Source organism: Buceros rhinoceros, unplaced genomic scaffold (genome assembly GCF_000710305.1).
Source record: "Buceros rhinoceros silvestris isolate BGI_N320 unplaced genomic scaffold, ASM71030v1 scaffold2547, whole genome shotgun sequence".
In the NCBI taxonomy this organism is placed as follows: domain Eukaryota; kingdom Metazoa; phylum Chordata; class Aves; order Bucerotiformes; family Bucerotidae; genus Buceros; species Buceros rhinoceros.
In genome coordinates, this window is record NW_010423748.1 from 20,805 (window position 1) to 48,505 (window position 27,701).

The window sequence follows — 27,701 nt, forward strand, 5'->3', positions numbered from 1 at the left end:
GAATGCATGTTTATAAACAAACTCTGATTTTGGGATAATCATGCTGTACACCCTTTTGTTGGTTAGAAAAGGTGTGTTTGTGTGCGTGTGTATATATATGTGGCTAAATCCTTTCTGATTTAAATCAGTGAATGAATTTGCAATGAGGTACATTGAAATAGAGTTATATATATATAAATGTATATGTATATATGAAGCTAATTTACATTAATCTGTAGAAGCAAGTACATGATAAGACATATTCAGAGACTTTTTATCCAACCTTTTGTAGTTCCTTGGACCCCTCTGAACTGGTTCATCAAAAACTTCTGCCTGTGGTGAAGAAGCATTGTTCTGCATTCTGGAAGCTGTAAAACATCATGCTCTTTATCAGAACAGCATGCTAGCAAAGCTGCATGAGAAGTACTGTGATTCCTAGAGACACAGCATATAGTCTGTCCTCAAGACAAAGCAACCTCTTGTTTTTTGGTGTAACTCCATTATCGATATCAACTGTTCAGCACAGACCCAGAAAGGACACAAACAGCAGTGCTTTAAAACCATGTCTTCTGTGAGGAGGTGTGGATGCCCCATAAATCCAAAACTGGAACTGGGAATAACATTGGAGCAACTCTTTGGGAAAGCAAACCAAGTGCAGATGCTCTCTTGCATCTTGTATGCCCTTAATTCCACACAAAAGCCCTGCAGTTTCTATCCTCTAAAATACCTAAAAATAATCTGTTCCCTTACAATACTCCATTGCAATGATCTGTCTCCCAGTACAGTCCCACAAGGGTTTTCATTCAGCATGACTTTATTTTGCTTCCCCCACCCATGATCAAGAGAAACACAGTGTCTTTAAACATCTAGGAAGCTTGTAACAATCATCCTGAATTCTGCATCACAGCTGGGTTAACAGGGGTGTTTTAAATGCAGTAGTCCCATGTTACTTACATCGTGCTGTCTTGAATTGTATAGCAGGGAGACTGCAAATACTTTTTCGATGCCCTGGGGGTGTTCTGACATGCCCGAACCATCTCATGGTCATTTGCAATTCTATTTAAATAAGCAGCTTGAAAAATAGAAAGCACAAGACTATACTACATCTTTATTTTTTTTAAGTTTTTGAATGCAAAATTAAATGGTTTCTTCTACTTCTCAATGAGCTGATAATTTTATTTTATTAGATGGTCAGTCTTTTTTGCTTTTATTCAGTTGCCTGAGTAATGTAACAACTGGACTACATAACTTCAAAGTTAAGGAAATGGTTAATGTTGATGGAGAAATGCGTACTTATTTTTCTAGATATTTCTAATTAGAAGACTTGTTCATGCTAAGACTGTGATCGTTAGGTCAACACTCTGTTCTAACAACATGCTAATCAATGCCTTACCAAACAACAAACTCACCCTTATTTTTTTCCTATGGGGAAAGTAGAAAATCCTATAAAGCTTTTATTGACTTCAAGCTCTGCTTTTGGTGGAAACTTGGTGAGTCCCAAGCAATGTATTGGCTGAGTTCTGTAGCAAGGGGCTGGTGAGTGAAGAATTTTTTCCTTTCTGATAGATGTCACCACAGGCAACATAAAACAGATTGGACCAAGGCAACTAGTCCTGTATATAGCCTAAGTGATACCTTGTAAAAAAAGATTGCACGTTAGTAGTTCTAGCTGTGTATTCCCTACATTCTTCCAAATATGTACCCTGTTAGAAATAAAATAATAACATCATCTATTGTGAGAAAAAGGTGTTAATTTGAAAACCTTCCTTTTTCTTTTTTCAATCTTGTTCAAAATGTTCAAAAGGGAAAAGACAAGCTGTCCAGCATATGCCAGGATGCCTTCACTTACAGAGCTTTGTTCTATGTACAGCCTCCTTTAGTCACATTTGCAAAAGTCCAAAACCATCAGGTTTCTACTTCACATTGCATAATCCATGTCTGCTCAAAGTACTGAGGAAACAATTCAAGGGCTTAAAGATAAGTATTTAGTGCCATTTTTATGTGCATTTCTGGCTGCCAGAAATTCCAAAGAATTATTGTTCTTCAGCTTACCTGTCAGGCCATATAACGTTTAAACTGGTGCTAGATGTCTGCACTTAACCCCTGGACCCAACATCCCAAACAGGCTACTGGCTTTAATTTAATCATTAAATTAAGTGTGTTTATTTTCAACTTATTCCATTTTGTTCAAGGGGCTATTTTTATTCAAATCCTGAATGTGGGCCTGCAGTTACCTTGTGAATTCTGGTGTTGGCTGAGCAATGGTCTCGCAAACTTCTCTTTCGTTGCCTTTTTTTTCCCCAATTATTTTCAGTTATTTTGCTCCTGAGGAGCTCTCTGGTTTCCTATGGAAATACCTGAGAAGTCTGTCACTTCTGTTAAACTGAAATAAAAGAATATTTCAAACATCCATGCAGAATAAAAGATGCCTTTCAAAGAAAGACGAAAGAAAAAAAAAAAAGAGATCAAGAGAAATTTCTGTTCCTGGTGCTTTGTTTCACAAAGTACTTCACAAGCTGTGTCATAGATTGTTTTCCTTGTTCCCCAATCAATCAGTCATATCGTATGGAGCTTTTCATATCAAAGCCCTAATGTAAAGGAATTTCTTAAGGTAAGACTTTAAAGCTACTGTACCTTGTGACTGAAGGCCCTTGGTTAGTGTTTGCCTATGAATCATTGTTATAAAGCTGAATCCTAGTCACCTGGCTGTGAGGAAACTGGTATCTTCCTGTCTTTGGGGAGACAGAGAGAGTTGAGGGAGATGGATCAATTTTTCCATACGAGAGTTGTTTCTACAGGACAGGAGGCTACGCTGAAATCCCACAATTAAGCCATGTTCACTCGTCCAATGGATTGTTTGGAAATAGCCTGGTGTCTAAAAAAAAGTCTCTCCTTGGTCCTGTTAGCATTTCTCCAAGATTGCGCTTTGAATGGAAGTCCTTTGCTCTCACACTTTTTTCCTTGATTTCCTTTGACTTGTGCCCGTCCAGGATACTCCATTTCAGTGCTCAGTTCAATTCTGTTTCTGTGTTAGATGGATGAAGATAACCGCCAGTGCTTTGCACTACCACCTGAATCATTGACATTCCTAACAGCTCTGGAAGGGGTGAGGGAAAGTAATGAAGAGGGATTTTCTCCGGAGTAAACTACAGAACTAAACAGATCTGGACAGTGCTGTCTCATGCAGAGATGAACCACATGCATTGTACTGCAAGCTCTAGCATTTCAGTGTATGAGGTTTTACATAAAACTCGGGCAAGCTGTTAGCAAATCAGAATCTGTCCAAAAAGGCCACAAAATGGATGTTACCTTGCCTGTGCTACAACCCACATTACTAAGTACTGGTAGGACAAGATTTAATTAACAACAACCACAGACTGATAAAGGCTAAGACACTGAAGACCTTTAAAAGCCACTTCATCTGTTCCAAGGCTTCAGAAGTACATTTGTAATTTAATATTAGCCATGTAGTTAATAATTATTAATAATTTCACCTTCATAGTAGTGGTGATGTTCTCACTTTGCATATGAGGAAACATCAGCAAAAGCAGGGAAAGCTTTTCAAAGTCAACTAATCATTTGTGTAGCTATCAAAAACAATGTCTTAGGGTTTTTTTCCCCCAAGTTTACCTGGTTTTGATCATTCTGAACTAAGGTAACATACTAAAGTATGTTTTCCTTCACAATGTTAAACTTATAGAGAAAGTCTGCACTTCTATAGAAATTTGGCCATAAGCTGAAATTTTGGGGGGCTAGCTTAACTGTTTCCCACTGTAAACCATTCTGCTATATAAGTGAAACTACTCCCACTGGATACATTTAAGAGTGTAAAGAATTTTTTGCAAGATTTTAACCTTGGACAATATTTTCTGCTCAAGAGTTGTGTTTGATCTTTTTCCCATTTTATATCTGCTCATTTTTACTGTCTGTAATTTAGATGTCACACAAGCTACATCTCAAAAAATAATCCTGATTTATAATTAAATATCAGGTGTTATTAATAACTGCTATGCATTTAATGGAGGCCTATGACTAAAGGCCTTTTTTCATCTAGTAATATCAAACTAAATGTGTGTCTTTAAGCTATATTCCAACATGTCATAAAAATTTTACAAAAGTTTCTTTTTTGATATTTCAAATCTTTAACTACCCACATATTAAAATGGAAACAGGAAGACAGAAAATTATGCCAGGGATGGTTTAAGAATTTGACCTGTATGGAGGCATGGGAGATAGTAGTTTTTTGTTGTTTTTTTCAGAAATAAAATCGTCCTCCAACTCACTTAGGATTGTATGAGATAGTTAAGTGCAGGTATTTATAGAATTACTCCTTTGTCACATACAATAGGATTGTTAATAATAATAGTGTCTCTTTTCTGTTGCATTAATTCTTTGGAAAAAAACTAGATCTACTGAATATCTCATTCTGAGCTTATTGCTCATTGGGTTTTGGTGCCCAGTTATGCATGGCCATGAGTTTTCTTCTTTTGGAGTAAGTGCTACCAGGAAGCTAGTTTTTATAAGTGGTTGTTATTTGAGTTTGGATACCTAGTGGATGTTTTGCGACACCTACTACATAAACCACAAAAATTGTTCTGTAGCATTTTGTCTTTAATATAGCAGGGGGCCTCTCTATCACATCTGATCCTTTTTTAATAATTCTTTCAGAGACGGTGTAGCTATGCTATGGATTTCCTCTATGTCATTGTTGAAGGATTTTTAATAAAACAGACCATGTACAGCCATCAGCAATAATTATAAAAGCAAAGATTGATCACTACCGATACTAATTAGTCAAGCTAATAATTAATGGCTGTAGTACACCTACCACAATTTAAATGGCAATTATTTTACCAGAGACTAGCACCTCAGTTATGCCATCTCTCCAGTTTCAACTGTGCATGACAATAAGATGTTAAGAATAAAATACCTTGTGGCTATGGAACTGAAACAAGTCTTCTCTATGGAGATTATGATTTTTTTCCCCATGCATAAAGTATAAATTCCATCTTACTAGAAAAATAATCCTGTGGCATTGTAATTTGTGTAAAAGGCCAAATTATGCCAGCATTTACTAGCTGCTCTCCTGGTTCTTTGGAGTTATTTATTTACAATTGTTTTTGCTTCTTTGTTGGAACTTGCAAAGTTATCTGTTTGCCGCTAATATCAATAAATCCATTCACAAACTTGCTTATTAAACATACTTGTATTTGAGTTCTCTTACATTTGACTGGTAAGGACAACAACTCTCTTTTTGAAGTGCCAAGTGTCTGTGGTTACATTTACTTGGATTCAAATTGTACCTTATGCTATGCCACATTAATAACTAAATGTCTCCTGTTTGCTTAAAATTGGAGTACAGTGTTTCATTTTGCCGTCTCCTCTCTCCTTGAAGCTACTGGGCCAGCATTCAAGATCAGGGTCTATGTAGTCCCATCTGGGCATAAAAACTAGCCAAGCATGCTTTTTTTTTGAAAGCTGATATCACAAATAACCATATCTATTCTGTTTCTCAAAGGCTGTAAGTTTACAAATGTTTGCATACAGCTTGACTCCTCCTCGGTTCTGTTTCCTATCCTGGGAGTAGCACTAGCCAAGCTATACCATTTGCAAATGTAAGATCTCAATAAAGCGGCTGTTATTTTAAAACAGTATATATATACACATTTGGAGTCTTCCGCCTTGAAAGTATGCATTTGTGCTGGAAGGAATAGGAAAAAAATGCCTTTTAACCTGCTACCTTAGTCTGTACAAACCTAGTGTAAAATAGCTCGGACACGAATGAAGCTTCACTTGCTTAAAAGCAAGTCCTTGTAGCTGGAACTTCTAAACACGGAACTGGAGTTACAAGTACAAGTTACAGGAGTCTGCCTTTAACTGGGGGATACAGGTGCCTAACACTTTTGAAATGGTGTGAAAATTTGGACCCCTTCCCTCTAAGCCAGCCATGGCCTGTTTTCTCTCTGTTTTTTGTGCATGCCTCTCTTTTGCTAGTTCTTTAAAAGGTTAGTATATCAAATTCTTGGGAGTTGTTGAAAACCTTGTGGTTTGATATGACTCATTTTATCACATCCTCAGTAGCACGGACAGTGGTAGATATCTGTTAGGGCTGAGATTTGAGATACAAACAGAGGAAGGGGGGGAAGTTTATTCTGTAAGATAACAGGAATAGGAATGCCTTGGAAAATTATAACTGCATATAGATAGAATGCTACAAATGATTGAAGTGCACAGGGAAGTGAAAGGTAGGCAAAGGAGTTAAGATGAGAAAATCAGAATGTGTATTTATAATCTTAAAAAAATAGCAAGAATAAGCATTGCTGGAATTGTAGGAAGAAAGGATATTATAGTGGTATCAGCTGTTGTTTTAGCTGTGAAGTTGTCATATGGACTTTTATGCCTTTTTAAAAAAATTGACTGGTATTTTCATCATCAATAAGAGTTTAGAGGTTTAAACTAGGATTTTTTTTAATTACATAAACAGTCTAGTCCCACCATACCAAAATGACAGCTTTGCAAAGGGAGGTCCCAGTTGTATACAGGGCAGTGGACAACCCATTACAGCCCTCTGAATATGGCAGCATGTTGCAACCTTCACAAATAAGTAGGACTGCTGGCATAGCTGGGGAAGAGAGGCAGTACCCTGCTTTGCCTCACTATGCCTCATTTGCTGGCTTTTCTTGCACTTTCCAGGAGGCAGGATGTGTCTCAAAGCATGGCTTGTTTCCTTTGAGCCCATGGGATTGACTCAGGGTGGTTTTACGTGGTTTCACAAAGAGAAAGAAAGTGGAATGATTATTTCTTTATACTTTAGCTGCAATAAGCACAGTAAAATCAGTAGAAAAATAGGTAAAGATTGAAATAATGATCTCAAAAGTACATAGGTGGTGGTGTTATTTTTGCCGTTCAGGTCACTACTTTGGCTTTTTTGTTGTACGTGCTTGCTGACCAATACTCATAGAGAAGTAAGACGAGGATCTCGCTGCTGGCCTTTGCTGTTTCTGCCTTATCAGACTTCTAGCGTTCCTGTCAGAGGTGTCTTTCAGGCATAAAATTCTGCTTGCCATCTTCCAAATCCCAGGGACCTGACTGTAGAGAAGGGGACATCAGACACTGCTTCAGCTTGCTTCTGCTGAGAAGCAGATCCTTGGAGGCAATTGGAACCACAATAAATTTGAACAACCTCTAAGGACTAGGTCCAATACACAGTGTTTTAAAACTGCTTTTTCCTCTCACTCTCTGATTCCTGCAACAAGTACAGCTCAGCTGAACAAAGGATCCTGCTTAGTGGGCTGGCCAGAAGAAAGGAAAATAAGTGTAAATATACACAGTTTGGGACCCTGTGGTGTTAAGGAGCTAGGCTTGATGATGTCCCTTAAGAAACAACCAAATTCTTGCATACAGTGATAATAACAATAATAGCAGTTGGATTGTTTTACATAGTAAAACTTGGATACTATTGAAACCATTTTTCAGAAAAGAAAAACCTGCAGGTTTTATTGCAAAAATAAAGTAAAATATACTGAACTTGGATGATATTCACATAAAGAAAAATAGAGTAAACAGAAAACTACACATTCCAGAGAATTAATTCTTAATGGGCCTTAAAACTACTGCAGGATATTTTAGAAATAAAGAGAGCTAAATCCAAACATAAATTGCCTAGAGCAGAACATAAGTGAAGTTTAGGTGACAAGGTTCAAAACTGTGAGCATAAAAACTCCAACTTCAGTGCTCCTTACACCCAGAGGTGCTTAAATTCCAGTAGCATGGTACTTACTTCTTGGACAGGCTGCCTACAGCTTTCTCTATATATTCCTAGAAGTGCAAGAGGTTTGACAGGATGCCCAGCTGATACTAACTTTTACCCAGTCCTGAGCAGGAGCCAGAAACATCTTCTTTCCAAACACCTCAAGAGGCTCAATCCAGGAAGCAATCTCAGAGTATTTGTGATCTGTATCCAGAACCAGGTTCCCAAACCCAGTGCTGACTGCTAGTGCTCTTGGTGTGACCCCAGTTTATTTGATTACCAAGTACTTAGAGAATTCATCCGTAAAGTGGGAGATTTCAAAGTTCAGTTCCACTATGTGTCTGATCATGTACAAAACTACTTTTCTTCTTCCAAGGTGGAAGATGGATCTTTAGTCCCAAGTCGTAGGTAACACTGAACAAGGACATACTTCTCTCTCCTTGTTAAAGTTCTGTTGCAGTACAAAAGCATTTATTAGGTCAAGAAGAAAGTAAACTTGAGGATGAATCCATAGCTTGGAACACTTTCCTGGAAACGAGAAACCCAGATCTCAGCCAAAGACTATTGGCTCAGTTTTGTTTTCTAGGGTCTTCTGAGTAAAATAGCCTTGTGATTAAAACAGTCTTTGTGCAAGGAAAAGCTGCTGATTTGAAATAACTCAATTAGTTAATTTGAAAAATCTAATATTTGATTGATGTTTTTATAAAATTTGTTGTAGTCCTCTGTCTCCAGAAAACTATACTCAGCTTTGGAGTCACATAATGGTTAAGTGAACACAGGAACATCTCTGCACTGTAAACAAAGGGGATGCATTTGAAAGGCACAGATTGCTGCCAACAGCATTTCCTATGCCTGTCCTCACAGTGTTGATGTAGGATGGGTTTGGCCCCATGCTTAGCATATTAGGTGTCTTGGATCCTGTTCTGAAAGCTCCCAGTGTTCCTCCTTGGCACCTAACCTAGTCCTGGATTTCACTAGAACTTTTCATACTTTCATTTAAAATGTGGTTTACTGCATGTAAGTTTTTAGAGCTGTTGTTGAAAGCGTTTTCAAGGCAGTGATTTCCTTAATCTGGTAGAGGAAGACAATATAGTGAACCAACTTAATGAAGTGAGACAAATCATCTACGTATCAATCATGTTATAAGAGATTATAGCAGCTTACAAAAGCTGAAGAAGAAAAAGAAATTCCATTGAGTCATTTACCAAATCTTATTGATACTTAACATGTCAAAATTATTCCTATCCTGTCCATGACATAAACCGTGAATATGGAGAGGAAGGTCTATTTGACAGGCTTGTGTCTTAAGAGGTGAATTCATGCTCCTCAAGGAAAACTAATCCCAACAATCAGCTTTTTCTACATAAGCTTTTGCTTATGCTTTTCTCCCCACTCGCACTTCATGTTTAAATGCAGCTTCTCCACTGTAGTGCTCAAATACTCTTTCTCTGTGCTACGTAAGATGATATTGAAGAAAAATGAAGATTTCACTTGAGCCACTCTTAATCTGGTAAATGTGAATACTGTCTCAGATGGAAAGAACGGCATCAGCAGTAGCTGGTAGCAAGTTGTTGAGCAGTTTGACGATATCAAAGATGGACCAGTCCAAGATGGATTGGTCTAGAAATTACAGGAATTTGGACTCTAGAAGCTCTACAATGAAAGCAGTAGAAGGAATTTCAGCAAGACTTAACATGTTTTTATTTTTCAATTTATCAGGTGATAAACCTAAGAAATGGAGGTCACTTTTGTTTCACCGAACTCAGTATAAAATCTAACCTGGATATTTTTTTTATTTCTTCGTTTTGGTTTTCCAAGTATTTCCTGTGCACTGTCTCACAATGAATATTGTTTTGAAGGACTGCTGCAGCAAAGGTCTCTTGTCTTCAAGGAGCAAATAACCCTCTGAATTGGTGGGACAAGTACTCTAATTCATTTTGCCTCGACTGACTGCCTTGATCTTCTTGTTTGTTTTTGCCTGGGTTAACTTCTTTTGATACTTTATGCTGTTCATCACTATGGGATTTTAATTAAATTGATATATTAACTGTTTGGTAATTACAGTTGAAGTATCTGTTGTAAATGTCACGCTGCTGTGCTCTCACCCCAGGTCAGCAATGAAAATGAGATGTTGTGCTTCGATATATTTACCCAAGGAAATTAAAACATAAGATAATTTATGATTTATCATTATCATTAGAAGCATTTATTGAAATTATTTATTATCATGCATCATACAGTGTTTCATAAAGGCATAATGTTTTGTGTCTATATAGAGAATAAAGTAAAAACCAAATGGGGAGATTCAACTGCAGTATCAGTGGTAACCTTTCTGTGTGACCACCTACTTAACCTTGCCTTGCCTGCAGGAAGCTAGTCTGAAGAAGAGGTAACACTAAAAAACAAGTAGGAAGTTTTAACTTACTTAGACTCTTGCTATCCTAAAGTGAAATTGTTAACACATGTTTGCTTTGTAGAGCTACTACAATGATCAAAGACAAGTGTTTGGAATTTCATAGAAAAGATTGCTCTGTGTTCAGCAGAGGACAAAAGTGAGTCTGCTGTACAAGGTGCATGTTGAAGAGGGAATTCATAGCCATTTAAGCAAGTACTTTCAGCTAAATGATGGAAAAATTGTCTAGAAAATACATACGTAAATACATTATTAAAGAAAATATTCTAGTGCTAAATATTCAGGCAGTATCCTGTACTACCAGTACTCCCAGTACTTCCTATCTGTTGAAATCTTTACTTTGCAGGATTAATATTTCAGTATATAATATATGCATATATTTGACTACATATTTCACTTAGGAATTACTTCCAAATAGGATTTCTAGCTCTGTTTCAGAGATTAAATAGACATGTCACTAGTGCATGTAATATGGTGGTGCAAGATGTGCTAGTTAGTGTCATTTCTCAGCAAGATCCCAGCTGAGACTGAAACCACATTATGCAAGACACTGCTCATCCATATAATTCTGGAGAGTTTAAAATGTAAAAAATAAAAATGATGAAGGGTGAAGAAGCTGAGTACTATTACTGTCATTTTATAGCTAAAGAATTTAGAGGCTCTTACTTGCAGAATTAATAGACTTATTCTGGAAGGCTTGTAGGAAGTTATGAACTAACTAAACCCAGCTGTTGAACCAACTGTTTGACTATGTCCGTGTCTGCCCTGTGGGACGAGAAAGGTTCTCATTCCTAGCGAAGAGCTTGTCTGTGTCCTGATTTCACACCACAGTCGGGGGTCTGTCAGTGCAGCATCACCCATGTGCCCTGCTTTCCTACAGAGAGCCCTCAGCACACTGCAGGAGAGGTCTCTGTCTAGACGATTAAAGGATAAAGGCTGCAAGACAAACCATAAAGCATACCTGCCACAAAATGTATATACAGCTAGTAGGATCCTCCCTCCTCTCTTGTTCTGCTTACGCTTATCAGGGATTCAAAGTCTGCAGTTCTAAGATGGTTAGTCCTATTGCTTTCTATTGACACAGCTATTTTGATGTTACATTCACTGAGGTTGTTAATGATCTTGTACATGTCAAATAATCAATATAAATAAAAGAGGGAAGCTCTGAAAGCAATAGCCAGCACTACATCAAAATAATTCATTACATAAATTCCTAAATGTAGAGATATGTTCTACAGATCATTGTAGTTTCTTGACATTGCTCTACTGCCAATATAAATACTTCTTACGTTATGGAGTACCGTAGACAGAGCAGTGTGTTCAAGTTACTTAATTTTTTTAAGTGGGGCAGCTTTTTCAAAATGTCAATTTCTGGCCAAAATGCTTAACATTTAATGAAAGCTGCCTCGCTTAATAAATGTGTGTATATCCTGAACTGACTGTTCTGCCCAGAGTGTGCTTAGCTGGATAGAGGACCCTTCATGTAGGATTCTAAACAATTGAAAGACATATGTAGATTATGTTTGAAATTAACTTTTTAGATTTCCGTTTTGTGTAATTTTATGGTATTAAGTATTCAAGGCTTCAGAAATATTTGAAAAGTGTGAGGAAAATGCAGATTAAAACCCAGCAAATGCCAAACAGTTGAAGGTGTTAGTGTGATCCTGGCCTTACTTCTGCTGACTAGCATGGTACAAGGATTTCCTGCTTTACCTGTGAACTGACCTTTAACTTTGATCCCTTGTGTGCTCTTGGACAAGTCATTTAGTTTCCCAGTATCTTGATTTCTCTTCCTGTAAAATGAAAATATTCATGCTTAATTAATTTTCACGGGCATAATGAGGCTTAATTAATATTTATATAAATTTATGAGAGCTTCAGAAAACAGATTCCTAAAGAAGTTATTTACAATCAAAATAAATTGTTTTATTAATTGATGGAGCGATGCACATGACACAACATTACTAGGCAAAGGAGAGGCACAGCATCCTGGTTAGCAGGATTTTAGACTAATCAAATAATTCCTGTAAGGATTTTGACTTAGCTTAGCTATTGCTTCTCCCAGACAAATTACATCAAACCTGCAAGGAAAAGTCATATTCTCCTTCAGCACTGATACATAATGAAAGCCAATGAAAATACTATGTGCCTAGAAAATTAAGACCTAAGTTTACTAGGGAAATATTCTCTTGAAAGGCTTGATCAAGCAGAAGCAACCTGAAAATATGTTTGGCAGAGTTTTTAAACCACAAAAATATTAAATTAATTAAAGCTGCACAGTGCTGTCATTCGGATATTACAGTTTAAGACAATCGACTTTGAATTTTGAAGAATACTTTCATATTATCACCAAACTTGATTTGTTACTTTAACATCAGGCTTTGGGGGATATAAAATAGAGTGAAATCTTTGCTCACTACATAGCACCTTTTATCAATTCAAAACATGTAGGAAAAAAACAGCTGAGTGCAAAGATCCACCAAATTAATAGCTGTAAGTAGCACAAGAAACCATTTTCTTCCAGTATTTCCATATTTTTCTCAAACAAAAAATTTATCGATAGTTAGTCATTGGGCACTGTCCCTACATGTAGGGCATTGCAGTGGAAAGAGCAGCAAAGTCCTGGAAACAAGCCACCTCCACCAGATTTAACACTAAGTTATTTTAAACAGTTTCATCCTTTGTGATTTTATCCATATAGGTATTTGGATAATAACTGTGAGACATTCTTGAAAAGCAGGTCCCTGCCCTTCACCCTTCCAACCCTCACGTGGAGTAGAGAATACTGAGTTTGGCCTTCTGAAATGCAGCAAGCTTGGATCTTATCAGAGTAGCAGACTGTTCTATCCACAATCCCATGGCTGAACAATCTGAATTTTAACATCTGACTTCTTATGTTTCTTCCCATCAGCAGCTAAAATTGTTCGCTCTTTCTTGAAGCTTGTTGTCTTTCACTGGATAGACATTATAGAGGTCTGTAGCCCATAGTACTTTGGCACTGTCCATCAAAAGAGATCTTCATAGTTGTCTCTATAGCAGAATTGGGCAAGACTGAAACTCTAAGTATGTTTATATGGATAATATTCTTCTCATGTTTAGGTATATGAGTGCCATCATTACTGAACATAAGAATTTGATGTTTACTAAAATTATTTTCTCATTCTGAGTGAATCTGAGGTTTGTTGCTCTGAGTGTAGTGCTCCTACACTGTTTTCTGGGTTTGAGTGAGTTTTCTTTCTCAATACACATTTTCATTGTTTAAGTTAAACAGTACGGATTATTTCCTTCACAATACAATGGCACATTTATGAACAAGTTAACAACCAGATGGCTCTCACAATGTGTTCGATGAAGGATAGAAATCAAGAGGTTAAAGCTTAAAGTTGTTAAACAATGGAGTAGGAAAACAGTGCAAATAATGTTCTTTCCCATAGTAAGATAGCATCCTTTATTAAAAAACAGAGGTACTATTCATCCAAGAGTTACTCTTTACTTCTGTGGCCCCCACAGGCATTCCAGATACAAGGGAAGCATTTCTTCATACACTTTACATACACTTCAGAGCTTTTGCAGAAGGCTTCTTGTAAAAGTAAGAAAGAATGTAAACTTGATGAAGCTGAAGCCAAAGAATATAAACAAACCTGATTTAACTCAACTCTTAAAGAGATCTTTTACATTGGTCTCACCATTTGATCACTATCACATCAATTATTCACAGTCTGGTCTACTGGGAATATTCAGGTGGAGAAAATGCTGCTGTTCTCAAAATAAACACTTAGAAAACTTATTTGAACTGTCCAGAAAGAAAGAAAGAAGGAAAGAAAAAACTGATTGAACCTATTCCTCCATGAAACTGTGGGAAAATACAGTAATATGAAGTAGATAAGTCTGATGAAAGAATATAAATTTAAAAATTAGTATTCAATGAGTTATAAAGAAAGATCAAAGGGAAGATTCTCAGAAGGATAGAAAAATGAATAAAAACTGATGTGGCTTGCTTGGAGTGTTTCACAGAGAAATGGAAGAAAACCAAGGATGAAATACAAGATTTAATGGCCATGGAAGAGCACCTGCAGAACTGTGTAACATTTCTGGTCTATTTAAGTACTTCCTTGAATAAAATCTAAATATGGTCCCAGTGCGACCACCTAAAACAAGCACAAAGCCACCACAGGAAAACAGGCTCCCTACTTGTTTCAGTATTTCTGTCATTGGGTCTGCCGTTTTTCATTCACTGCACGACTGAGAAAGGAAATTCAAATAGACGTCATATTAGTAGTTTATAAAACATTTCTCTTATGAGGAAATCATAGTAGTAAATTCATAAATTTTGTGTTACTTATTTTGAGTAAAAATGCATCTGAGCAACTAACTAGATCTAAGTACAGGTCTTTGAGTTGACTCAGCTGCAGGTCTCTCGGTTTCTCTTCTGGAGCCGAAGACTGTGGATCATCTGACTTTGAAGGAAGTGTGTTGATTTCCGTCAGCTGAAGTCTGAAAGGCTGTAATAGACATTTATTTTCTCTGAGTATTCACCTGAACCAGAAGTAGATTTTGCGTTCTCATAGCAGCTGAAAAGATTGATAGAAGAAGGCAGAAATTTTCCAAAAGTACCTGGAAATACCTGTGCTTATGAGATACCTATTTAGCCTGCAGTTACTTCAGTTTTAACTGTTGTGAATAAGTGGTACGTGATTGTTGATAGTTTTGATGCACTCATATGTAAAATGAACTTCTTATGAAAACTTGTCATGCTTCAGATAGAGTTAATCAACTTTGCAGAACTGAGAATTAAATAATTTGTGTATTTTGTATGAAAGAAAAATGGTCTTGACACGCAAAAGATTCATTCATCAGTCACTAACACAGTTAACTCCCTGTTGCCTTTTGCCTTAGGCATGAAGATGTGATCAGTACAAAAGGAGGGCTCTGTAAACAAAATATTGTTCTCTTGAAAAGCAAATTGGTCATTTCCATCTTGAAGAGCAAGTAGTTCGTCACTGATTATTTCAGCCAATGTTTTATCTTGAAATACCTGTTTAGGCTGTGTGGTTATGCATAAATATCACTGTGGTTATCGAAAACCACTTGGCACATGGTCGTTGCTGTTGCTGAGTCTAAGGAACATCTCTTTCTCACCTCATTCCTCTGACATAATGAAGTTCTGTGTAGGATTATTACAGTCTGTAATGTGAGCTGTGCCACTCATTTTTCACCTTCTGTCAAATGATCTTTTATTTTGGATGATGGTATATTCACTATACATTCTGCTTTCATTCAGGATTCTGTCATTGGCTTCCTTGCAAGTATCAACATAGCTTTGCTGCTCGAAAGGAAGAAGCTGAATGCACTATAATGCTGGCAGGATTCAACTGAATAGTTTACAGTTCCAATTGGTCAGAGGAACACACTTCAACAATGTGTCACATGGTATCTGGAAAATAATTTTCTGCTTTCTAAGGCTGTATGACTACAGAAAACCAGAACTAAATTTACTTCCTCCACAAACCTTGGTAGTACTAAGAGTATGTTTTGTAAATGACCTCCTATTTTTTCTTGTTTATTTGAAGGAATAAAATGTTGAAGGTCTAAACGACTTGAAAACAGCTGTTAGAATTTTCTTTATGGTTATCTACAACTGCTGTAAACACACATGCCAGGGCAGACATGTGCCTGAAGTCCTAAATTGTAAAGAAATGGTTAGAAATGGTTGGAAATAGTGAGAGGCGTATGCTCAGCTGAGAAAAGTTCTGCTACTGCTTACACAGTTCTGGCTGTTGGACTTCACCTACCACTTTCTGCAGCAGCACAAACCCATTTACAGCTGTGAAAGGGCTCAACCTGATGAAGAAAAGCAAAGCTGAGATTCTGCTGGACACAACCAGCTTGCAGGCTGACACATCTGTGAATTATGCAGACAGAGGAGCAGAGCTCAAGCTTGTATTTTGCAGGTTGTATTTTCAATGGAGGAGGGAATGGTGAACACTCTTGCCTAATAATTATTGAAGTTGGGAGGGGATTTATTCCCATGGTGCTTCTCAAGGAGGAATAGTTTGTTTTGGCTTGTCTCTTCAAGTGGAAACATAACTGTGAATTAAAAAATGGCATGCTGAGTTTGAGGAGTGGCTTTCTTGCTGCTTGCCAGAGAGAAGTGGTGGGTAGAGGACAAGTTGTCATTAATTTTTGAAGCCTGAGTGCACTTTTCATACCCTGATGCTGAATAGTGAGCAGTATGATGCTGAATAGTGAGCAGTGTAATGCTGCTCATGATAGAAAATTTATGAATAATGCTAATAAATGGAGTGTTCACACTGCTGTTCTCCTTCCCTGACATAATAAAGCCACCTGCTCCCTACTTTTGGAAGAAGTTGGTAGTAAATAAATTCCACCTTATTTAGGAATATGAGAAGTTAATTTATTCACAATAAGAATGTAATTCCACAAGTGTTATGCTTCTTTGCTTTGTTTAAGTTTCTTTCTAGTTCTGTTTGATAAATTATATATTATTTATTAATTTTTTCAGTAATATTCTTTTGTATGTTAAGTACTACAGTACTAACCATGAAAATGCTATCACTATTACTTCAGCACTTCAGTGTGAATGTGAATGTGGATGGTGCTGTGTAAAGTCAAACAACAGGTCATTCTTTTTTTTTTAGTATTAATTTCTTGAAGAAGAAAAAAATATTATTACTATCATAAAACACAGACTGAATTTTTGTAGACCTTAACCACTGAGTCATTTCATAAATTTCCAGACCAGATACGAATTATGATGATTTTATTAACATCTAAAACATTTGAGAAGCTGTGAAGAGTGTAAATAGCAATACATATGTAACACTAAACTATTACAGAATTTGAATAACTTTTATGTGGTGCTGCCTATCAAAAGGCAGGGCTCACTCCATCAAACCTGATTTCATAAGGACCACCAAAATTAAATCATGTACACAATATACATATGCACAAGTAGCACTTTTGGGCAGGATTGTTGTCATTCTGGAGCCAATATAAACTTGTGGTCTAACTGGCCAAACAAAGTATAAATAGCTCATTTCTACTCTTGACTGTTTCTCATCAGTAAGATCTTATTAGGAAGAAAAAGAATGAGAAAGCAAACAAAGACTGGAGTCCATGCATGTTTTCACATCGTCTCCTTGCTTGTTTCATGAAAAACTTTGCTTATGCACTTAGATATTTCAACCTTAGCTGGATGGTAGATTTCACCGAGAAGAGACATTATTTATTGCATGTTTTACTATAACATAATTTTGCAACAAACCATGAAGGATCCATTGTCATTTCACAGGAAAAGAGTTTGCTTTGTATTCTTCATTGTGAAACAAACATGACATTAGGCTTTCTCTCCTAACAATTGGGAGTTACTGTGCAGCTGAACTACATTTTCAAATAGAAATTATATGTTCCCATTTGTGCATGGAAAAAAATCTTCTTACCTTTTTTTTTTCTGTGAGTGGAATTCAGCATTGTACGGAGTGTATGTGGGCCCTAAATACCACAAACATTCTGTTTTGAGAGCTAATAGAGACTTATGTAGTTCATAGGTTTTGTCTGGATATGGAATTTTACCTGCATGCTGCAAGGCACCCTCAGAAGTCCATAAACGGATTCAATAAACATTTCTCAGATTAGGCTGAGTCTTGGAGTGATTTTCTCACTTTCATTATTTTACTCCACTTTTTGAATGTCACTTAATAGCCTCTGCCAGGTATGACTTACTGCTCTTGAACTCACAAACATAATATTGAACAGCAAATTCTTTGTGTAAACAGATTTCATTAAATGGCAGTTTTTGTCAAAGGCAAATAATACTCCCATAGGAAAGCATCCCCAGATTCCCGTAAAAGTCTTCGTCTCTCTCTCATGTCATAAGTAATATGCTACTTTTGATAGTGTATAAGCTTTTCTTCCCATCTTTGCCTGTTTCTGAGGGGGAAAACAGGAATACAACAAGTGTTCTATTAACAGATACTATTGCTTAGTGCCATTGCTTAGGAAAGCAAGTGCCTGTGTGTTGCAATTGTAGCCTACACAAAAAATACGGACGCTAGTATTCCTTTAGCTACAATTAATCACGTGATGTAGCTGAAAAGTTTGTTTCTTTCCATTGCAGACTTGCAACTGCGACTACCACACAGCACAGGAAAAAAAAGTATAAAAATTATAGTGAACTGTCTTTGATGTATTTTATGAGGTACAGATGGTCTTGTGAGGAAAGGCAGAAAGAATATCATATTTCTTACACATGAAATGACATTGTGCATAATATACGAGGATGAATGAACCTCAAAGGCTTAGAATTAAGAAGCTGTTTGGAAAAAGGGTACACGACTTCACATAAACATCCCTCTCTACTGATGTAGAAAAATATGACTGCAAAACTTTGTAAAAGGTTTCCTATGGAAGCATTTGTCAGAATTTTTTTCTGGCATGGAGTTCCTTCAGTAAGGGCCATACTATTAGCTGATGTTACAATTAAAGTGAAAACTACGTTTCAGAAGAGTCATATGCCGTGTGGTTCTGAGATGGTGCGTTGCTGTGGTTTCCCTATTTTTGTATCCAGTTGTCTTAAAGCTTCAGAGGAAAAAATTTAGGGTCAAATACTCATTTCTGTGGGAATGTTAAAAGGATCATAATTAAAATTTGCTTTAAGCAACATATTTTGAGCTTTCATCAGAAAACGTAATTCCTTGGAAGAAGTTAGAGGCTGTTTCTTTCTTTTCTTCAATGAAGCACAAGCACACGTGATGCCAGATTTCTGCATCATTGCCAATTAACTTACAGGTAAAATGGGTATTCCTGACAATTTGCTGGAAGGTCCTCAACTTTTCCATGCCCAGTCACATGCGGCTGCCTGTCTCCCAGCTGCTCACCACAATATTTGCTTTGGTTGGAAGCCTTACGTTATCTCCTTTAAGGGTGGCACTTTTTTCATATATGAAGCCTGAAGCAGCGCTTGAGGTGGGGGAAGTTATGCATGAATGAAGAAAGCTAGCTACATCTAGAACAGGGCGTGAAAAGCCTCTTTCAGTAGAGAGTCTACTGCCAGGCCTTTTAGATCATCCATGATATTCCCTCTCACTTCTTCTCCAAGTGATACTGTAGATGAGTAGGATTTCACTGGAAATGCAGTACTGTGGTAAATAGTGTCACTCATAAGCTTAACTATTGCATACAGTTATCAGAAACACTGACAAGGACCTCAAAATATGTGCTGCAAGACAAAGTTATTGCACACTAAGCATAAAAACCATTCTTCACATATGCCCCCGAATGTTACAGTGCTCAAAAAAGGAGGGAGAATGCCGTTCATCAAAGGAGCTGCTGTTGTTTTACTACCACTGCTGGTATTATAGCTTCAGTGGAAGTTATTCTGGGCTCTGTTGGAACTGGCAGTCTGAAAGTCTCTAATGAAAGTAAATGATAGACTTCCTAAAGAGACAGTATCATTTCACTAATGTGCAGCTAAAAGTATTCAAGTGAAATCTAATAGCTGCTACTTTCCAGAAACATTGTTAAAATAATTGCTCCTTCTTTTTGCAAAGTAATATTTCATGTAGCAGATTGTCTGAAAGGAAGGTAACCTAAACTATAACAGGAGAATGTAAATTACCCAGACAATACTTTAATAATTCCCGAGTGGTGTAACCAGAAGGTTTCAGCATACCATGGCACTGTGAGCTAAACAGAACCTGCCTGGGGATAATTGATCTCTTTCCCATCGTCGAAAAGGTCAATGAGACTCAGCCCATTTTGCTTATTTTTCTAAATTATTCAGTCTGTCATTTATTTATCATTAAGGCAGTACTGTGACAGCTTTGTTGTACTCTGGTGTTGACTAATTTTAATTCCATTTTCACACTCAGTTTTGTATGCGTGTGTATTTATACACATAAATACTTGGGTAGTGTGGGCATGTGTGTGTATATATATGTATACATATATCTGAATCAATGAAGAGAGAATATATGAATGAAATATTAGTGATTTACAATTAAAATATGATTAAAAGCAAAGTACCATTTGGAAAACAATATATATATGAGAATACTGCCTTTCTTGACATTAGCTGTATTTCACAGTATTGCTTACCATAATTAATTTTTTTTTCATTTAACAAGCAGAGAGGAATAAGAAATATCTATGAAATGACACCATAATGTGAGCGTTTGGTGTTGTACACTTTTATATACACTTCTGGTACTTTCTGGGGTTGTTTAGCCTGGAGAAAAGGAGGCTGAGGGGAGGCCTTATCACTCTCTACAACTACCTAAAAGGAGATTGCAGAGAGGTGAGGGTCTATCTCTTTTCCCAAGTAACAAGTGATGGGATGAGAGGAAATGGCCTTAAGTTGTGCCAGGGGAGATCTAAGTTAGATATCAAGAAAAATTTCTTTGTAGAGAGGGTTGTGAAGCATTGGAACAGGCTGCCCAGGGCATTGATGGAGTCCTCATCCCTGGAAGTGTTTTAAAAGACTTTACTGTGGTAAAGTGGTTTAGGGACATGGTTTAGGGACCCTGGCAGTGCAGGGTGAAGGGTTGGTCTCAATGATCTTAAAGGACTCTTCCAACCAGATGATTCTGTGATTCTAATCAAAGGGGCAACAGATGTTTTTGTGGTTTATTTCTGTGTGTGCCTGACTCAAGCCTCTTTTGTTTTTTATTATTTAAAGAATTGTAAAACCACATTCATGACCTCTATGAATTAAGCACGATCTCATGCTGTTTTTGATAGCTCATTGCCCTCAAGCATGGTAGCTGGCATGTTTGGCCTCTGGCACTTCTCTTCATTGCTGCATCGTAAAAATTATGTAATCAGCAACTCAGAGTTTTCCTGCTAGACCTAAGTCTGTTCGGTTCCCCTTCCCAGCTGAAGCAGGCAACCAGGGAGTTTAGGGAAAAAACAAACAAGGATATGGGTGGAGTGTGCTCTGCTTGCCCTTTTGCACCATAGGGCAGCAGTGGTTTCAGAAGCTGCTGCCAACTCCCTGCAGTCATGGTGCACCACACTGCCTTGTGATCTGGCTGCACTGTGCCATGGGCAGCAGCTGCCAGCCTGCATATGTAGCACAGTCCAGTTGTCCTTCACAAAGCAGGAGAATATCTGCTGCAGCTGAGCCACTGTGTTTCCTCCAGAGGCAACAAGTTACCTTTGCAGGTGAACCCTCTGAACCAAACATGAATTGGTTTCCATGCTCTTCAGAATGTCTTCTGCCAGTGACCATTGCAGGGAGAAGGACAGTGCATGGGGGCATTTTGCCACATCAAAGTGAGGATCAGGAAGGGGAAAATAACTTTAAGCCTCTATAAAGCAAGGAGATCTCCCATTCTTTTCTGGTCATAAGGCTGCGGGTCTTCCAATTGCTGTGCGAGTACAGCCTTTCACTAAGCTGACAGTGCAGCTCACTGCCTGAACCTTGAAATTCAACATTCTGCAAGTATTTAACCTCCCTGAAATGCTGTCATCAACATTGGATTTAAGTCATATAAGGCCAAATTCTTCCCTCCCATAATTTCATCAGCTATAGTGGAATTATACCACAGAGATCACTAATAACCTCTAGACGCATAGTGCTGCATGAAATAAATACATTGCCTTTTCAACTTTCAAAGTGTGTGCTTAATAAGAAAAGTGAGAACCTATAATGTGGCACCATTATACTCAAGTGATCTGCTTCCTTTCAGGATCCAGAAGGGCATTATCTGGCTTCAGTGCCTGTGTAGCATCCTTCCTGCTTAGCAGTGTTGGTAGTCCTGCAGAGCCAGTGACCAAAGAAAGGAAGAGTTGCATTTTATTCTAATTAATTTTCCTCTGAGATGACAGCTTAAGTATGTATTAGTATAATATGTGTGTGTATGTATTGGTTAAATTCTGTAGTTCATTGTTATAAAATTGTATAATTGTATTGCTATATAATGAAACCTCTATAATCGCTACCTCTCTCTACATCTCAGCTCTTTCTATGCAGCCTCATTAAGAGCACTAGGACAACCCAGACGATTCTGATCATATAATTAGAAGACAGCAGTGCTCACTGTATGATCTGCCCACATTGCTGGGGAAAGTGCACCAGAAATAATCCCATTTAAAGCAAGAATCGTTACATCTCTGTGACGCCATAGAAGAGAAGGCTTAAACTACTCTGAACCAGTTTGAGTTTAAAGTAATGTAAACATCCGGCTCAATGATACCCATTTCCTCCAGGTCCTGTTTCAGAGTAGGGATGTTCTTGAGAACTAATTGGCCCCGATGTGGACATCTGTAAAGTCCACATATTAAAATAAGCATTTCTCTGGATTTGGCAAGGCATAAACATACACTTCATTGAAGCGTGTGCCTAAAGTGTCAGTCGGGCTCGGGAAACAGGGGCAGATCCAAATTTAAGTGATGAGCAAACCTACGTACTGAAAAATAAGAACACTGATGTCTTGTATACTGACCACACAAAATACGTTTTTCCAATATTTTTAATTCTGATAGCAAACTGGGCTTTTACTTTCTTCCTTTTTTGAGAGCATATGTCTACTTGTCCACCGGAAATAATTTCAAGATAAATCTTAAGCAGCAGAGTTCATCTATCCTTCAATTCTGTGTGGCCAGAACAAGTGCAGTCAAGTGTCCGCCCTTTGTTCTTTTCCTTGGGTTTTTGCTTTTGCGGAATTCTTTTACACTATTTTCTGTCCATCAGTGAACGTGACCTAGAGGCTGGAACATGGAGTCTGCAACGTATGGAGTTTGAGTCCCCTGCAGCAATGTCAACACTGAATTATTACTTTCGAAAAAGAGTTATTTTTCTGTTCATGTTTGTATAAATCCCTTGTGTTCTTTTCTGTGACTTAGTTTTTTGCATTGGCTGTGGCATGAGTGTGTGTTTTGGAGAAGAGAGAAAGGGAGAGGTTTGAATGTTCAGAAATAAAACCTTGTTACTGGATCATTCACCATATAATCAACAGAATTGGGACTTTCATTTTCACCTCATAGCTCTTATCATTCCTGAATTTATCTTTTTGATTAAGTTTCAGACTCTTTTTATTCGTCTCTTTTTCTCATTTTTCTGCCTATGTGCATGTGCACATGCACTCACACACACCACACACAAATACTTTGTCTTGCCTTCACCTGTATACATACACAGCCCCCACACTCCTACAGGTAAGGTATTTATTTCCCAGGGCACACAGCGTGGCGCACTGGAGATGCAGCAGCAAGTGTTTGTTTTATTTAACACCTCACTGGATGGGTCCACAGCGCAAACTGAGCAAAGTCTGTTCCTGCAGTGCACCAAAGGTGCTTGGCAGCAGCCTTTTACACGTGCCAGTGTGTCTGATGCTGAAGGGCACATCTTGTTAGAGATGATGTCCCATTTAAAACTGGCTCACCAGGGCAGTGTAGTGGGTTTCACCTCTAGTTTGGGATGCTGGCACAAAGCGGTCTCATGCTATGCTCTCTGCTGCCCTGTTTGATAGTGCTGCTGTTACTGCTGTCCTTCCCTCATTCCTGCAGGTGTTTGGGATCTCCAGGGAGCACTATCTTTGTGCGAATAAGGACTATGACACTGCAGGATGCAACTGGAGTGTTAATGGATCAGTGAGTGACAGCTGAGCCTTCTCTCTGAGGTATTGAGCTGGCTGTTACTGCCAGGAGCACGAGGTCTACACAGTGAAGTGTACCAATTTAATTTTGTCACATGTGGCCTGGGTTGTACAGATAGGGCTGTTTCTGGACCTCTTTGACAATGCTAAAACTAATTCAGGCCACAATGCAACATTTCAGGATGCTAATTAGGAAATCATTGTGCTGGGTTGTACAGAGTTTACCGTCATAATATATCTTAAAGGCCCCTACAGAATGGGAAAGAAGGTATTTTAATGCACTTTACATGCAAAATGAGACACTAGATTTTGTGATTTGTAACAAAGTGCAGTACAACTGCGATCACCCAATAAATCAGAAAGCAAAAATAGTTCCTAAGCAGTTAGTATTCTGCTTTATTTGCTAATTAAAATGGGGGTTGGAACTGCTTTTCAAAATGATTGCTCTAATTAATTCGTTGTTCTTTTGCAGTTCTACCTTCTATTCCATTAGAACACTAGACAATCCCTTGTGCTTCTTGAAAGCGTGACGGCCAACAGGACATCCTTCCCCGCCTCAGAACAACAGGCTTTATTGCTTGTCACTGTTTAATAAAATATCTGTTCTACCAGAGCTAAAAAGACATCCATATAAATGCTATCACAAATCTATTTGCAATAAAACACAAGTATAAACCCACATTTTTAATTAACATCAAGTATTTGTTTAATTCATGCAGAATTAAGAGAAAAACAGATGATCGCTTTTATAAGGCCACTGACAGATTTTAGCTTTAATTTTTTTTTAAAGCTTAATAAAAGAGAGTGATTATTGTAATTGCTATTCCTGTCACTGTGATATAATCGTTCATTTTGTGGCTGATGGATGATATTTAATGTAGTTCCTACAGCTGCCTTTAAAGCATTGCCTGCATTACTGGCGTGACTATGCAGAGTACAAGACATCACGTATGAAAAGAGAATGAAGGGGGTGAAGTATGGAAAAAAGATGCACTCATTTTGCATTCCTCAGAGTGCATCTTTTTCCATACTTTACCCCCTTCACATTGGTATTGTGAAATATTGGTTGTGAATATACTCTGACAGTGGTAGCCTTGCATTTTCTCAAACTGATCTGTGTATGTATGTATATTATTCACAGGTTTCAGTGAAGAATTTAATACCGCAAAGGCTGCTTGCAAACTTGGTTTTAGTGACTTTTTCAATACAGTAAGGTGTGTGTTCTATTGCTTGTTCTATTTATTAGAACTTTTGAATGACATAAAAAATGAGTAGTGGGTCTGGAACTGAAGCTCACCGAAGTCAGAAGAAAAAGAGATTCTGGATGGTTTCAAAATTTGTTTGATGAAATCTGTAATACTTACAAGTAGTAGTATTATCTCCCAAGTGTCACTGCAGTGATCCTCAGCTGTATTCAGAAAAGAGGCGTGAATTTATTATGTCTTGTATTATTTGACTAGTTGCCTTCACAGTAGCTGACAAGAAAGTTTTAAACTCTTCAGATTTTCATTGCCAGCATATTTGGAGCTAACCTTTTGTAGGTGTGACCCCAGAAGGTCCGGGAAGGAGTCGAATTAGCTTAAGTAGAGAGCTGTCAGTCAGCAGCAGGAGGTGTGTTGTTTGGGAGGAGACAGAGAAACTGGGTCAGTAGCTGATTGGAGGAGAGTGAACATGAAACCAATCCAAGTAGGGCACATTTAATAAACAAAGTACTAGAAGAATATAAAGCTATGTGATAAGAGGGAAGGCTACGCAGTTGCATTTTAATAAAGGCTTGGTGTGCACAGAAGCTGTTTTGTCGCGTTGTCCGTTCCAACCGTTCGTGACAACCTTTGTTTTCTTCAGTAGTGTATAAATGACCATGGTTACAGCCTGTTTTATTTAAAGGAATTTAGGATATTAAAGGTGAATGGTCCTAAATTTAGTTTTGAGGGGCTTTTTATGACTTCAAACTAGAGGTAAGTCAGCACAGTGGCTCTTGGATTCATCTTTGTGCAGTATCGCGATACAAGGTGTTATGAGCGCTATATTAAATATTGGATAACTGTAGCAAAAATCCATTTTTTTCAAAAAAACCCATCTCTGTCAACCCAAACCTCCAAGCTATTTGAAGTTGGCCTCTCCATATCTATTTGGTTGGTCATTAAATAAAAGTAAATATGGAAATGACTGCACAGTATCTAGCTACTCTCTGGTTAAGAAATTTACAGCACAACAGTATTTGTTAGCAAATAATAAATCATAGGAAGGAACTGGCACCTACTTACCTTTCTCTTCTTGCTCATAAGTCTTTTCAACAGCAGTCCAAGATCAAACAGACAATTTTAAGGTCTTCTTCCTTAAAAATGAGCAGGCATACTAAGTGGTCCCTGTGGGTCCTGTAAGACAAAATCTTCTCTGGGAACCAAGGTAATGCACAGCCTGTCTCCCTCGTGCAGGGTGCACGGTGCCTCTGGCCGACTTGCAGACATCCTCCTCCCCACCAGGCACATACCAATTCTTCCCGGATAAGGTCCTCCCTACCCTTAGGAACTGTGCTCCATCCAGTTCCACGTATCCCCCTCCCTCACCTTGCTGACCTCATTTCAACCTAGATTCTCATTTCAACCCAGCCCTAAACTGTTTACATTTCCTGTTCCATTTTTCCCCTAGTATTTATTACATTAATGACCCACATTTTCATAGCAACAAACCTTGCTCAGTGTTTGCATTTCTCAAATGCCTGCAAGTACTCGTGCTTGATAATATCATGACATTGCTCTAATAGTTATTTTCCATACATCTGGAGTATGAGCTTGCATACTCAAATCTTCATGCTCCTGTACATTTATTTACACGTGCAATTCCTTTGCATTTCTGTTCTCATCACCCTGCAGTTCTGTAGCTAGGCATTTGCAAAATACTACAATGACAACAATAAAACCATTTTCAGTTAAGTCTATGTTTTAAAATAGGAAAAGAAAGATTTCTCATGGTAGCAGTAAATAAAAAATTTCCACATGTGATTTGCTTCCTATTTTCACTATATTGTTGTCTTTCCTAGGTACCTGCCATCTACTTCTGCCTGTCAAAATCTCCTGATTTTTTGTTTCCCTTCAACACCTTATTTTAATGGAGAAAGGTTTTTGGAGGTGCTCGCTGATACAAAAAGGAGCTAACACAGGTTTGCTCTTCTGCATAAGCAGCATCTGCTGATGCTTCTACCTGTTAGAAAAAATATGTCTGTGGAAAAAGGCAAGTGTCTAGAAGGTAAAACACAAGACTGAGTACTGATGAGATACCTGCTGGGAAATGTGAGAGATGGAGAGGGGTGGAATGGGAGTGGCTGATGGTATGGAGAGATAGCTGAAACAAGCAGATGGTTTCAAGGAAGCTGAGAAAGGCTGTTAGCACATAAAGCAGCAGACACTTGATGATGAATTGCCATTTTGAGTTGCTAGCTTTTTTCCCCTTATTTAGCTAACTACTGTTCTGATAATGACTTAAAGAATAGCTTGTCTGAGAAGACTTTAAGTCTCCCCTGGATCGAAGATATATTTTTCATGGAATGAAAGCACAGATTTTAAAAATCATTAAGGTTTAATGCAAGGAGAGGGAAAAAATGGGATGAGAGAAAGGAAACCTTTCCAGTTAAATAGCTAAATGGTCAGGCTACTCAGGTTTTAGCATCTACACCCGCACCTCAGATAGGTTATCCCAGTCCAGGTGTTACATCCTGAACACATGCTCTTTATGATTCCTAAACTTTTCTATCTTGCTGCTTAAGGTGTCTCATTACAGCAGTAGACCTATCCGTTACTTCTCATCTGACTTTGGAAAAGTCCCATAGTTTACTCTTAGGCTTAGTTTCCCTATTTGTGAAATCTGGCTAGCAACACTGGCTGATCTCAGGGCAGCGTGTTTGGAAGATGGGAGATGTAGATAGTTTACGGCTGGGGGAGCC

The 27,701-nt window shown here is 37.9% G+C and overlaps 1 pseudogene; it reads right to left on the reverse strand.

The window, feature by feature from the left end:
- Positions 1-27,701, reverse strand: part of LOC104497268 — a 42,707-nt pseudogene that overhangs the window by 13,660 nt on the left and 1,346 nt on the right.